The sequence below is a fragment of the Taudactylus pleione genome, unplaced genomic scaffold (genome assembly GCF_031769625.1).
Source record: "Taudactylus pleione unplaced genomic scaffold, aTauple2 ptg000055l, whole genome shotgun sequence".
NCBI lineage: Eukaryota > Metazoa > Chordata > Amphibia > Anura > Myobatrachidae > Taudactylus > Taudactylus pleione.
The window spans coordinates 3837647-3852391 of NW_028284457.1; positions in this window are offsets into that span (position 1 = coordinate 3837647).

The window sequence follows — 14745 nt, forward strand, 5'->3', positions numbered from 1 at the left end:
CTTGATTGCTTCTTAATCCAGTCTCTCTCCACTGACTCATTTCTATCCTCCTTTAAACATGCTCTGAACTCACCACTCCCAAAGAAACTGATTCTAAACCCAACCTTTCTCTCCAACTATCATACTATTTATCTCCTCCCAATTTCCTTCAAACTACTTCAGTGGTTTGTGTACAACTGGCTATACAACTTTCTATACACTCTCACGCCTTTCTCAACACTGTGATATTGGGCTTCCTCTGCCAACATTGTACTTAGACTGCACATTCAAAATAATCTAATTGCAACAACTTTTCCATACCCATCCTCCTGGACCTCTCTGCAGTTTTATATACTCTTGACCAGTACACCCCTAAAGGACACACACATTTAACTATCACCTGATCTCTGCCCTTCTATACTAGCATGTGTATTCAACTCTGTCAGCTTCTGTAGCCTCCAATATCACCTGATGACACAAATTTTTTCTCTACTCCGCTGGCCTTTACCCTTTATACCTATCTCAAGTTTCCAGTTACCTTTGAGACATCTTATTCTCAATATCTCAGTGCTTTCTGAAACTCAGACTCTCCAAACCTGAAACCACTGTTGCCCCCTTACTTCTTAGTCCTCTCACCTTCAGGCCTCTCCATATTAGTTGGAGGCAATACACTCTCCTCTGTCTCTCTAGTGGTGTCTGGGAGTAATCCTTGACTTCTCCCTTTCTTCTCTCACTATAGTGAGTTTCCTTTCTATTCCTGTCAATTTCATCTCCCAGCCTTTCCAGCATACAGTCCTTTCTCACCTTGGAGGCAACTAACTCTCATTTACACCTTCCTTATCGCTCACCTTGATTACTGTAATCCCCTTCTCTCTGGCCTTCTCAAGTCCCAACTTACCCCTCTTCAATCTATACAACACACTGCTGCCTGCCTTATTTTCTTTTCTTGCAGCTCTACCTCAATTGACCCTCTTAGCCAATCACTACCCTGAATCGCTGTCTGTCTTCCAAATGGCTCAAACTCCTCACTATGACCTACAAACCATTCAGCTACTTCTCTCCCCCTACATCTCCAATCTATTTTTTATCTACACTCCAACGTAACTCGTGGCACCATGGTACACAGATTTGGGAATGCTGGTCTAGCTGAATTAATACAGTATGTGTGATTATATCTGCAGCCATGTAATGTTCCTCTTCATTTTTATTGAACATTTAAAATATACAATTATCCTAAATAGTCTTACAATTTGCGAACTACATTGAGAAACCCTAACCTATGAAATATATGAAAGCTGACAAATATATGTTAGCTTCAATCAAATAATTTTAAGCATTATGCAAATAATGTTAATTTGCAGGCTGGTGAATATAATTTTTTTTATCACTAGAGTTATTGGAAAGTCAGATGATCACTTTCTATGGCAAAGCACAGAGCAGTGGTGGATCTATGGGAGACAATGGAGATCCCCGCCTCCAGGCACCAGCCCTGAGGGGGGCACCTCCACCATTGCTCCACCCATCAGAGGTATGTGCTGACCACAAATTTGTCAGCACATGCTCTAATTGCCTATCTGATTCTGCCGGCAGAAGGGGGGGGTGGGCGGAGGGTGATCATGGGGAACAACTGCAAAGCCTGAAACACATTCAGAGAGATCAGTGCTTCCAGGCAAGGGGCATGGTATGCGGGGAGCGGCCCTTGTGGCTCTCGCCACGCCCCCAGCATGGAGACGCAGATCTCTCAATCTGTTGCAGGCTCAGCAGGTGATCTCCCCATGGCTAGGTGAGCTCTATAATAGTGAGGACCAGAGGTGACACCGGTGAAGAGAGGGAAGGTATTTGTATTAGGGAAGGGGGGATCTATGTGTGGGTGAAGTGATGTGTGTGTGTGAGGGGGGAGCTGAGTGAGTGGGGAGATCTGTGTGAGGGGGGATCTGTATGGGTGGAACACTGTATGTGTGTGAGGGGAAGAGCTGTGTTCTGTGTGAGGTGGGGGCTGCATGTGTGAGTGGGGGAGCAGAGTGAGGGGGTAAAGAGCTGTATGGTGGATCTGAGTGAGTGGAGAGAGCTTTGTGTATGTTTGTGGGGAGGTCTGTATGAGGTAGGGAGAGCTATGAGAGGGTGGGATCTGTGTGAGGAGGAGAGAGCTATAAGAGGGGGAAGAGCTGAGTGATGGGGGAGCTGTGTGAGGAATATATACTGTATGTATTTATATATACAGTAATACAGGGCCCTGAAGTGGCATAGTTATTAATTATCTGGTCCTAGTCCCAATAATTTGAATCTCTTATTGACAATATTTGCACATGCATATATATATATATATATATATATATATATATATTATAGATTGATATATATATATATATGCACCATATTTATTTTCCTTTTTTTCGGAGGGGTGGGAGAGGGCGCCAAACTCTAACTTGCCTTCGGGCGGTTGGGATGAATTTATGCCACTGGCACAGAGTATAATGAGTTAGAGCTGAAACAATATCAGAATATCCTGCATGAAAGGATGTAGATAAAGTAGTTCACTGAAGTTACCAATTAACGGTAAAATTTACAAAATGCATTCACCGTGCTTCTTTCAGTTCACAAGCTCACCTACTTGTACACATTACATCGCATTCACAATACAGATTACAGCTCAATTTACTTTCAATTATGTTTTAAATGAATCAGGAGAAAGAGAACATTGGAACTATCATTATTACATTTGTCACGTTTGCATGTTAATACTTTGGTTGAAATAGTCGGTGTTTATCTAAAAATGTGCTCGTTTTTTTTTAGTTTGCACAAATGCAAATGGAAGTTGCAAAATGCATATAATTTTAAATGTATGAGATCTGGCTTCCAAGACCACAGATGATAATTCAAATCTGGGTGCCCTTTCACAAAACAGGAAATGCTGCTGAATATCCTCCTTTTCCTAATTACTATGTATCAACATCTTGGAGATAAAGTGGAGCAGTTGCTCAAATCATCCAATCATCTTCTAACTGTCATTTATCTAGCACAGTCTTTGAAATGATAGTCGATTGGCTGCTTTGAAAAAGCTTGATACATCTCCCCCTGGTATTTTTAAATAATCAATACCGGAAAATGGAATTTAGTTTATGCATATCAGTGCAAATAGAGTACATACTGTACTTAACAATGGATGCATTCAATTCATCCAACCCCTCCCTTTAGCCATTGTCAGCTTTAGCACTCCTGTGCTTGACAATACACAAGAGCAGTTTTGTACTTCTTTGGGTCATATATAACCTTTAATCCTTGAGTAGAATCATGATAGAACAATTCATTTCTGGCTACCTATGTACCCAGTAAGAAGTTACTTTTCTCCTCGTGCCCAATTATTCCTTATCTGATGTATCTGGTCATTCCTTATGTAGCTGTATTTCTTAGTGAACAAGAACATTTTTGAATAAGGATATCAGAACAATTGCGTGCAGCAGATGGCACATTCAAGTGCCTACTTATCAAAATAGTTTGAAAGGAGAAAATTAGACTTGTTATAATCTTTGTAACCACATGGGAGAATCAAAAATATATATTTTTTTATTTCAGCTTGAAAATGATGCAGATGCAATTCTGTGGTATTCATGCCAGCTCGAACTTGGCAGTGATTTTTGGAAAATTTCTTGCTTATTTCCCTAACCCAACCTCACATCTTATTGAAACAGAGAACAAAACAGGAGACAATAAATTATTTTCACTGTATTTTATTCTTTTGAGATAAAACCTTTAAATGTTTGACAGCGGTTGTACAGTAAAAATGCATTGTGATTTATTTGGTTCTAACATGATATGTGATTATTACTGTTAATATAAAAAGATGTTTTGATCAAGGCAAAATAAACCTCAGGAGCTTCTGAATTCGCGTATAAACATGCTTTTCATGACACATTTAAATATAAGCATGAAAATGAACTATACCTACAAAAGTACTTTCATCTTTTTTTTTTTTACTTTTTCCTTTAAATGATTTTCTCATTTTCCATTACTTTGGGATTCATTTACATGGAAAACTGCAGATGACATTTCAAAGTCAGTAAATGATCATTAAGTGATCTAACGTCACTGAAATGATGAACTTGCTATTTTTCTTCATGATAGGAGGAGGTGAGAATCACTATTGTGATTTAAATTTAAATCAAAAAATCCACTCAAAGGAATAGGACTCAGTTAGTCATGCTTGGCATAATATTTGCCAAAGCTGACCTGCGTTTTTCGGCAGATTGGCTTACACCTTTTTCCGAGGCTAATGGATTTTGGGATGAAAGAACTATGTTCACTAGCTTTAATAGGAGAGCTGTTCATTTTCTTTTACCATATTTTGCAATACATACCGGAGGCACATCAAAGTAAATTTCCTTTTTCCAAAGATGCTAGTTTTAGGAACGCTTTGGGAAAAAGATCATTGCTTTATAAATTGTCTGAACTCTAATATACAATTCTGTATCAGCTTTTTTTTTAGTTTACATGATATTTGTGTTGATTTACCATTAGTTTTGCAGTAGTTTTATTATACATTTCTAGTTATTGTGTATTGAATGCACTACATAAATGTAGGTACTTTAAAGCCAATATTTGACATAAATATATATCAAAACCTTGATTCACTAAGCCAAATAATATAAGAGAAAATATGGAGTATTTATATATAATTGTGATACTGCACTCTGGCTGTATCTTTATAGTGTGGGAAATTATTAAATTGTAAATATACCAATTTAATGTAATTATCCTCAGGGTATGTTGTTATAAAGTAAGACAAACTAAACTATATTATTGCTGATGGTCAGTGCAAGCTAGGGAAGATCCAGATACCCTTGGGCTTTGATGGAGAGTTTCAGAAAGAACAAGTATTCATAGCAGGGAGCGAGCTCAAGACAGACAGAGAAGGTATAAAAAGATGCAGTTGGGGAAGTTGCTGCCTACCTATGAGATGAGGGAAAGGTCGGCGGTTCAGGATCCTGTCTGCAGGCTGCATCACTCTGGGTTTCTGAGGCGGACGTCAGTGAAGAAAGAAAGGGCAGTCCTGGAATCCTCCAAGCCAAATGCCAGAGAGCATTCCGTAGGTTTAGCCAGTTGGGAGGAGCTGCAAAGCCAGAGGAGCTGTTTTGGAGCTTGGTGCTGGAAAATGGAGAAAGTGAGGTGTGTTCAACAGTAGTTTGCAGGCAGAGCTGGATTAAGACTTTGGGTGGCTCTGGGCATTTAAGACTGGGGGGGCTAAAGAGCAAAATTTGGATTGCAGGGATCGGGTTCTTGTGCGGCAAGCCTTCGGCGTATACATGAAAAGGGAACATAATCACAAATGTTATGTCACGCAGGGTGCATGTACATTGCTTCCCCAGCTGCTAGGCTGCCCCCTGCCTTGAGCGCACAGCAGTTGAGAGCGTTTCCTCCCTGTCTTTCCTCCCTGTGAGACACTGCAGCTCAAGGGTGGGACAGTACTTGAAAAGCAGGACTGTTGCACCAAAATCAGGATAGCTTGGGGGTATACATAGATATGTAACCCTGGTTAAGGGCTACGGCAATATGTGATATATATACCCCCCCTTGATGAAGTCCATGTATGGATGAAATCAGTTGGGCCAGCTGCCTCTTGCCTGAAATGAACTTACCACAGATAAACATCATATGAATTCTTTCAAGCTATTCAAATATATTTTAAGCAATTTTAAAAACTTTTTGAATTTAGCCTCAAAGTTTTATTGTTTATCTATTGTCTTTTTGTATACTCTCCTGTGCTGCTATATTTATTTCTCACTTTGATCTTATATGTTTGCGGTATATTAATTGGAATACCCTTTAAACCATTTTTTATTGATTATTTATCAGCACCACCATTGCACTTTATATATAATATTTGCACAAACGTGCCTGTATATGAACTATTTGGCCAAATCCTATGATCAGGATTAAGACGTGTATAAGCATTTATTTGTGTTTGTTTGTTCTGATATATGTTTTTAAATACTATATTAAATTGATAATATTTTAAACATTTGGTCACATTTTACATTTTATCCTATTAGTTTATGCACTAGATCTTTTTGCACAATTGCACTTTTGTCACAAGATATACGTCAGTCGCTCAAAACCTAGTAAATTTACACCATTTTCACCTCATCCAAAGGTCTATATACACTAGGTGCAGCTGACACCCTGTTGTATACCATTGTTAAGTGTGTCCTGACGAAGGGGCTGGTGCCCTGAAACGTAGACGTTAATACACTATTTTGAGCATCTTCAATCGTGCCTCTGAGTGCCTGTCTATTCCCTGTTGGATTGATATATATCTCTTGACATTGGACACCGAGGCCAGATGATTTAACCCCCTGAGTGCCGGCAGTTTTGGGATTTTATATATATATATATATATATATATATATATATATATATACTGTATATATATATAAAACATTTATTTGCAATTCATGTATATTCAGTTGATATACTGTATATGGACACTGGGGTTTATATTGTGTGCAATGGTGCTTGTGTACACTGTCGGAGATGGCATCCGATGCAGCATAGGCTGCTGATAGAATGTGCCAGAAATGGCACGAGCCAAAACTAAGGCAAAACGTAGGGGTCAGTGTGAGGTAGATAGCGCGAGCTATAGCAGAGGGGGAGAGTGTTCGAGAAGCAGATCGAGTATCAGTGGCTCCCGCTGCAGGTGGAAAGAAGGGGGTCGCTCGGCCAGGGTAAGGGTCACGTGCCTCTATAGCCGGGGATATAAATAGAACGACTGGAAGCTTTGCCGGCCAGTCTGGTGTTTCCTCTCTCCAGTGCCTGCCCTCCTGTGACCCGGGCAGCCAGTGAGCGGCCATGAGCTGCCGGGCGCAGGGGGGCAGAGTCGGAGAGTGAGCTACTGCAGTTCCCCCTCCAGTGACCACAATGCTACTCACGAGCGCAGCAGAGAAGTAGCGCTTGGGAGATAGGCAGTAGTGGGTCCAGTGAGGGGCTCCTTGGAGGATAGCAAGGTGCGCGACAAGCTGTGCTGCCGAGCTGTGTCTGAAGGTGGTGACAGCGGAGGCACAGACCCCGGTGTCAGTAAGGAGAAGCCATCACCTTCCTGTGCGGCGGCAGAAGCAGTCATGCTTTAACTCCCGCTGTCTGCTGATTGGGTGCCGGTCCAGCATGCAGCCAATGAGAGCCGGAGACTGAGAGGCGAGGCAGCTCCAGTGTCAGGTGGACAGCATCAGCAGAAGAGGGTCGGGCTGTGAATAATTAATACCTGGCACTCACACAGATACAGATATCCCTAGTGGCAGAAAAGAGGCTCAATAGGGACAGAGGCTTATATCCCAGGATCATAAGGAGCACTAGAGGATTTATCTACTAGTAGTGCTCTTTACAGTGGTTCTACCACAGCTGCATAATTAAATAGACATTTGTCTAAGAGGAGCAATTAACAAACTTCATACCAGAGAAACTATAGATATATACATTTTAGACTATATCAGAGGAAACCTCTAATTACATCCTGTAGAGTTAATCCAGGGTCTGAAACAGTACCTGAATACAGTGTAACTTGAGCCGGGGGAATCTCAGAGACAGTTGCACTATAACTATGTATTAAGTATTGCTATATTGGGAACAGCAACAGCTACAGTGTAGCAAGTGGATATTTAGGAGAGTAACAAAGTTTCCAAGTAAATCCTACAGCCACAAGAGGAGTTCAAATCTTATACAGGCACAGCCTTGTTCTCTGGCTTTTACATGAATAATACCACAGGATATTATATACTGACATTGTAAGAGTTTATTTTTATGCCAGGCATCAGCATAGATACTTGCATGAACTTTACTCTAATTTAACCTGGAATATACAGATACTAATTTGTGCTACAACCATAACTCTACTTGCATCAAGAGGAAGTCCCATAACTAGGTTAAAGGACCATTGGACTAATACCAGGGACAGTATCTGTGATTTATGAACTTGATATATTTATATCCTTAGTCCTTAGGATTGTAATACTTTATTGCTTAGAAGTTTAGGATATTAGGTGCCATATTCAAGGTAGTAGTATAAGCATTGTAATTTGTAATAATATTGTTACTGCGTTGTCATTAATGTTATGTCAAAAGTAAAGTGAATGCCTATTTATGGGAACAACTTTCATTAAAGTCCTTCATAAAAGTAATATATGACAAGTTAACTACTATATGTTTATTTGCCCGGAGTGATTACAGTGGGAGATCCATTACTGCTGAATCTATGGAAGGAAAAGACATTGGTGGTAAATGTGAAGTGAAATGATACAGTATTGTATTGTGATTACACATTACCTATACACCACACTATATATTTTAACCATTGAGTTTTCCCAAGTAGACCCACATAAACCATAAGTACTTGGGTGGAGACACTGACATTGGTGATGTACACCACTTAGAGGAATGCTAAGGGTGGGTACATTAAGAGTAACAAAGGTGTTAGTACCTAGTAACCCTAGAACCTTTAGAGGTAAAAGGGGGGTTACAGATACATACACTTATATAGTCATATATTCATATATTTATACACATACTTATATATAGTCACACACAGGTATACATACAGTCACGGGTGTATGCATACATACCTTCACACACATATACACACACATACATACATACAGTCACCCATACATATAATCCCACACTAATACACATAGATACTGTCTCACACAGTAATACATATAATAATAATAATATTATTGTAATACATACAGTCACACATGTATAAACTAGGGATGAGCGGGTTCGGTTCCCTGAGAACCGAACCCACCCGAACTTCGGGGATCCGGGGCGATCCGAGCCCAAGCTCGGATTTCCCTGTCTGCCCCGGATCCCTCTCCCAAGGCAAAACCTTGAGATCTGCCTTTAATGGGCAAAGTGCTGATTGGCTGACAGAGCCGTCTGTCATGGCTCTCAGCCAATCAGCATTATGGTGCTCATTTGCATGTAGCACGGACTCATGAGATCCGTGCTACATGCATCTGTGTGATTGACAGTGACACAGAGCACAGATGGGTCAGTGAGACCCGTCTGTGCTGCTGTGTATTTCAATGACACAGATGCACGCACGGACCAGGAGATCCGTGCTACTTGCATCTGTGTCATTGACACAGAGCACTGACGGGTCCGTGAGACCCGTCTGTGCTGCTGTGGTAAAAAAAAAAAAAAAAAACCTGTGTAAAAAAAGAAAAAAATGGCGTGCCCCCCCCAAAAGAGAGCAACCAGCCCCGGGCATTAGTGACCCATTGCTGGGTGTGCTTAAATACAGGGGACAAACGACGTAGGGGTCCCCTGTACTTAAGCACAACCAGCACCGGGCTAGTCAGAACCAGCGCTGGTTGCCAAAATATGGGGGACAAACGACGTAGGGGTCCCCCGTATTCTGCGCAACCAGCTCTGGGCTCTGATCCGGTCCTGGTTCTAGAAATACAGGGGAAAAAAATTAGTAGGGTTCCCCTGTATGTTCCAGAACCAGCACTGGACTTTTTCTAGCGGGGGGCTGATGCCACAGCCAGGGGAGCCCTTTCACCGGGCCCCCCAGCCGCAGCATCAGCCCTGACCGCTAGTCAGACCAGGCTGGGATCCCTGGAGAGCTGGGGACCCCCACAATAAAGGGGTCACCCTCTCCAGGGCACCCCAGGCCCAGGCTGATAGCCCGGGGCTATCCCCGCCACCCCTGGTGGAGGTGGGTGGCGGGTTGATTGTGTGGTGTGGTGTAAATAAAGAATATCAAACATTGTCTTTACAAGTAGAACTGCAAGTCCCAGCAAGCCTGCCCCGCATGCTGGTACTTGGAGAACCACAAGTACCAGCATGCAGGGCATTAAGGGCCCACTAGTATCTGTAGTTCACCTGTAAAAAAATTTTAAAAAAAACACAGGACACACACACCGTGACAGTATAAGTTTATTAAACATACATACACACACACATGTACACATACTCACCTATGTAACCCTGTAGCATCGGTCCACTTGTCCGGTAAAGTATCCATAGGGGACCTGTGAAAAAAAACATACTCACCATCTCCTATGCGAGGTTCTGTCCTCTTCATTACAAAGTAGGCATCCCTGGACTTGGCAAAAAAAAAAACGAAAACACGATCCACGAACTTAGTACCGTTCTATAGAACGGTACTTCCCGAATGAGAGCTTAGCGGCGGGGTATCACCATGGAAACCCCGCTGCTAAGCGTTCATTGGCTGAGAGAGTCCATCTCCCGTCTCTCTCAGCCAATGAACGGCTCCCTCCATTGTAGTCAATGGTGGGAGCCGCAAGGTTATTAAAGTTTACCCTGCGGTTCCCACCATTGACTACAATGGAGGGAGCCGTTCATTGGCTGAGAGACGGGAGATGACCTCTCTCAGCCAATGAACGCTTAGCAGCGGAGTTTCCATGGTGATACCCCGCCGCTAAGCTCTCATTCGGGAAGTACCGTTCTATAGAACGGTACTAAGTTCGTGGATCGTGTTTTCGTTTTTTTTTTTTGCCAAGTCCGGGGATGCCTACCTTGGAACGAAGAGGACAGAACCTCGCATAGGAGATGGTGAGTATGTTTTTTTTCACAGGTCCCCTATGGATACTTTACCGGACAAGTGGACCGATGTTACAGGGTTACATAGGTGAGTATGTGTACATGTGTGTGTGTATGTATGTTTAATAAACTTATACTGTCACGGTGTGTGTGTCCTGTGTTTTTTTAAACATTTTTTTTACAGGTGAACTACAGGTACTAGTGGGCCCTTAATGCCCTGCATGCTGGTACTTGTGGTTCTCCAAGTACCAGCATGCGGGGCAGGATAGCTGGGACTTGCAGTTCTACTTGTAAAGACAATGTTTGATATTCTTTATTTACACCACACCACACAATCAACCCGCCACCCACCTCCACCAGGGGTGGCAGGGATAGCCCCGGGCTATCAGCCTGGGCCTGCGGTGCCCTGGAGAGGGTGACCCCTTTATTGGGGGGGTCCCCAGCTCTCCAGGGATCCCCGGCCTGGGCTGATTAGTGGTCAGGGCTGATGCTGCGGCTGGGGGACCCGGTGAAAGGGCTCCCCTGGCTGTGGCATCAGCCCCCCGCTAGAAAAAGTCCAGTGCTGGTTCTGGAACATACAGGGGAACCCTACTAATTTTTTTCCCCTGTATTTCCAGAACCAGGACCGGATCAGAGCCCAGAGCTGGTTTCGCAGAATACGGGGGACCCCTACGTTGTTTGTCCCCCATATTTTGGCAACCAGCGCTGGTTCTGACTAGCCCGGTGCTGGTTGTGCTTAAGTACAGGGGACCCCTACGTTGTTTGTCCCCTGTATTTAAGCACACCCAGCACTGGGTTACTAATACCCGGGGCTGGTTGCTCTTTTTTGGGGGGGTGCACGCCTTTTTTTTCTTTTTTTACAGAGGTTTTTTTTTTTTACCACAGCAGCACAGACGGGTCTCACGGACCTGTCATTGCTCTGTGCCAATCACACAGATGCATGTAGCACGGATCTCCCGGGTTCGTGCTACATGCAAATGGGCACCATAACGCTGATTGGCTTCCTGTCTGCCACTGCAGTGCCACTCCTAGATGGGCCACGTGTTTGTGCCGCCCACTTGTGTCGCTTAGCATAGTCATCCAGCTACCTCGGTGCAACCTTTTGGCCTAAAAACAATATTGTGAGGTGTGAGGTGTTCAGAATAGAGTGGAAATGAGTGGAAATTAATGTTATTGGGGTTATTAATAGCGTAGGAACAAAAAAAGGCCCATTTTATGTGATTTTAGCGTTTTTTTTTTTTTTTTTAAGAAAAAATACAGATCCAAAACACAAAACCCAGAACCCAAAACACGGAAGGGTGGTTTTGGCAAAACCAATCCAGATCCAAAACACGAAGAAAGATCCAGATCCAAAACCAAAACACAAAACACGAAAAGTGGCCGGTACACACCCCTAGTATAAACATACAGGGGAGTGATATTTTTCTTTCATCACTAACCTTCCAATGCTAACAGTGAAGCTGCAACTGCCCATCAGGCACAGGTCACATGCACACTAGTAGCTGGGCAGGGCTACTGCTCACTTACTGGTAGCAATCCTAAAAACTAGAACACTTCAGTTTTCAGTGCGGGGAGAGGGCTGAGGGAAACCCAGCTAGTGACGGAGTGCTGGGCTCGCCCTCAGCCTGACGTTACACAGGAGGCGTGTTATGCGGGCACGCCCCCAAATAAACGTCATTTAAGGGGCACGGCCTATGGTAATTAGGCCACACACCAATTTTCGGGAGCGTGTAGTGACTAGAGGATGAATGATACTGATCCAGCACAGGGCGCGGCTACCCCTGGAGCCGGCCCTGGTAGTGATGTAGTGTAGTGAGGTTGTGTAGTGATGTAGTACGGCATATAAGGGGGATGTAGTGCAGTGATATTGCACAGCCACAGGCACTCATTGCAACAAGGTACTAACTAGCACTTCTTTATCTTTAGGGTCTGGGGAGCCGGAGGCCTAAAGCATATTTTTGCACTTGGGCCCACAACTTACTAGTTTCGCCACTGCATATCTCATATATATTTTGTCTGTTATATTTTGTATTTTCCCCAATGTGTATCAATGTTGTGGTGATCGAAAAATCACTTACAGAGTATATAAGTAATTTTAAGCTTTGTAGTGCTCCCAAGATAGCTGCCTTGCATCATTTTGTATAGGTAGGCTAAATGGACCTGATGATTCTGTGTTGTATCTTGTGGTTTGTTTATTTTTTGTACTTTGTAATTTCATATGGTGTAATCATATCTCCGCATATTGCTTTCTCCACCAGTTATATACTTTGTAATGTTCCCAAAATGGCTGTCTTTCCTTGTACTCTTGTATGTGCAGTGTGCAATCCATAGAACTGATCTGTGGGTATACTGTGTCTTGCACGTTGTGTTTTATATTTTGTATTCAACCACTGTAACCATTGTAGTGCAATGCAATCCATTGCAAGATGGCTGTCTGCTTTGTAATATGGTTTATTTATTTCAAGTGTAATGCACTTTTGAATGCTGTTGAAAGCTGTTGGCAAAAGTCACTATATAAATAAATAATATATTTTGTATTATTATTATTATTTAAAATGTAATCATTTTCAACATCCACATAATTATTGCATCTGCTCATTCCTACCATTTGTACATATATTAGTGTCTAGCACTTGTCTTTAAAAATATAATAAATAAGTAAAAATTGGAAATCAACACAGGTAACACATACAGGTGGATGATTAACGCGATGAAGCAAATAGAACAATTCTCTTTGCCCTTAGGTGGTATATTGCTGATTTAACATAAGTATGCAATTAAGATCTTGCATTTACTCTAATGGCATTTTAATTACATGCTGATTTTAATTGCTTTCAGTTTATAGTTTATGTGAAATATGACCGAAAAAGCTGAAATTATTTAGAACATTCGTATTATTTAAATGTGCTGAAGGCAAATTCATATTTCATTAGTTTATATTTTTCCGATCTATAAAAGAGTTTAGTTATTATAACATTATGAATACTACATGGCTTCTCAAACTTTACTGTGAATGTTTATAATTGAACCATTATATATAGTAATCCAATGTTGCATTCCTGGTGGCTTCCTTCATACACACTTTTCCTGCTTCAGTAAGACTTGTGAGGTGTATGTAAGAAGCGGAATGAGGCAGAACACAACACCTTATTTAGCCCAACTGAAGACACATTACACTGTTTCTCACTCTGTCTGTGGCATAGTGCATAAGATACAGATCTGACTTGACCTTTTTTTACAGGCTCAGTTGCCCTTTGGAACTGCCTGAGGTAACCCTACGATACAATACAAATATGATTATGCAATTAAGCAATTTGCTGAATCAGAAGGAAAGTGTTGCATCAATCATTGTTGATAGGTTAGTACAGCAGCTTATAATGCAAAGACCTAGAAGGCAGCAGCAAATATCTGGTTATATCTACCAGTTAGCAATGCCCATTTTTCCCACATAAAGGTCAACAAATATATAACAAGTATGGAAAACACTGGTATTCTGTAGTGTGCAGTTATAATATCCAGATACTAAAAATGTAGGTGTGTAATAAGAAAAGCTTGTTATGTGAATAAAAATGTTAATGTGGAAATGTGAAAAGTGATTAAAAATACAAAATTCAAATTTAAGAATTTCTGTTCCAAGTGTGAGATTCTTCAGAGAGCCAAGAAGTAATGTAGCATCTCTGATCATAGTATCTGCTTACCTGTGATAGTGCCAAATAAACTTTCTATCACTCACCATACTGGCAGTACTCTATCCCCTAGCCTGATTGGTGTTAGGTTTGTGAGCTGTTCCAAGTGAATTCACAAATTGACTTGTGGCCAAAACCTGTATAGAATTGTGGTGAGTATAGAGATGTAATTGCACTTTGTGATAAGTGAGAAGCTATGCATGGCAATGGATCTTATTGGAACTAGAGGAAGGAAGGAAGGAAGGAAGGAAGGAAGGAAGGAAGGAAGGAAGGAAGGAAGGAAGGAAGGAAGGAAGGAAGGAAGGAAGGAAGGAAGGAAGGAAGGTAGGAGTGAGTAAGTGTGAGCTGGGCTAGAGAGATGCAGGGGATGGGGGGCTGGAGATGATGTGACACAGGAAGGATGGAGCTGAAGACACAGGGCTAGAGAGACACAGGAGGATGTTCTGGAGAGACACAGGTTGATGGGGTTGAAAGACATAGGGGATAAGAAAGAGGGATATGAGACTGAGAGACACAGGTGGTATGA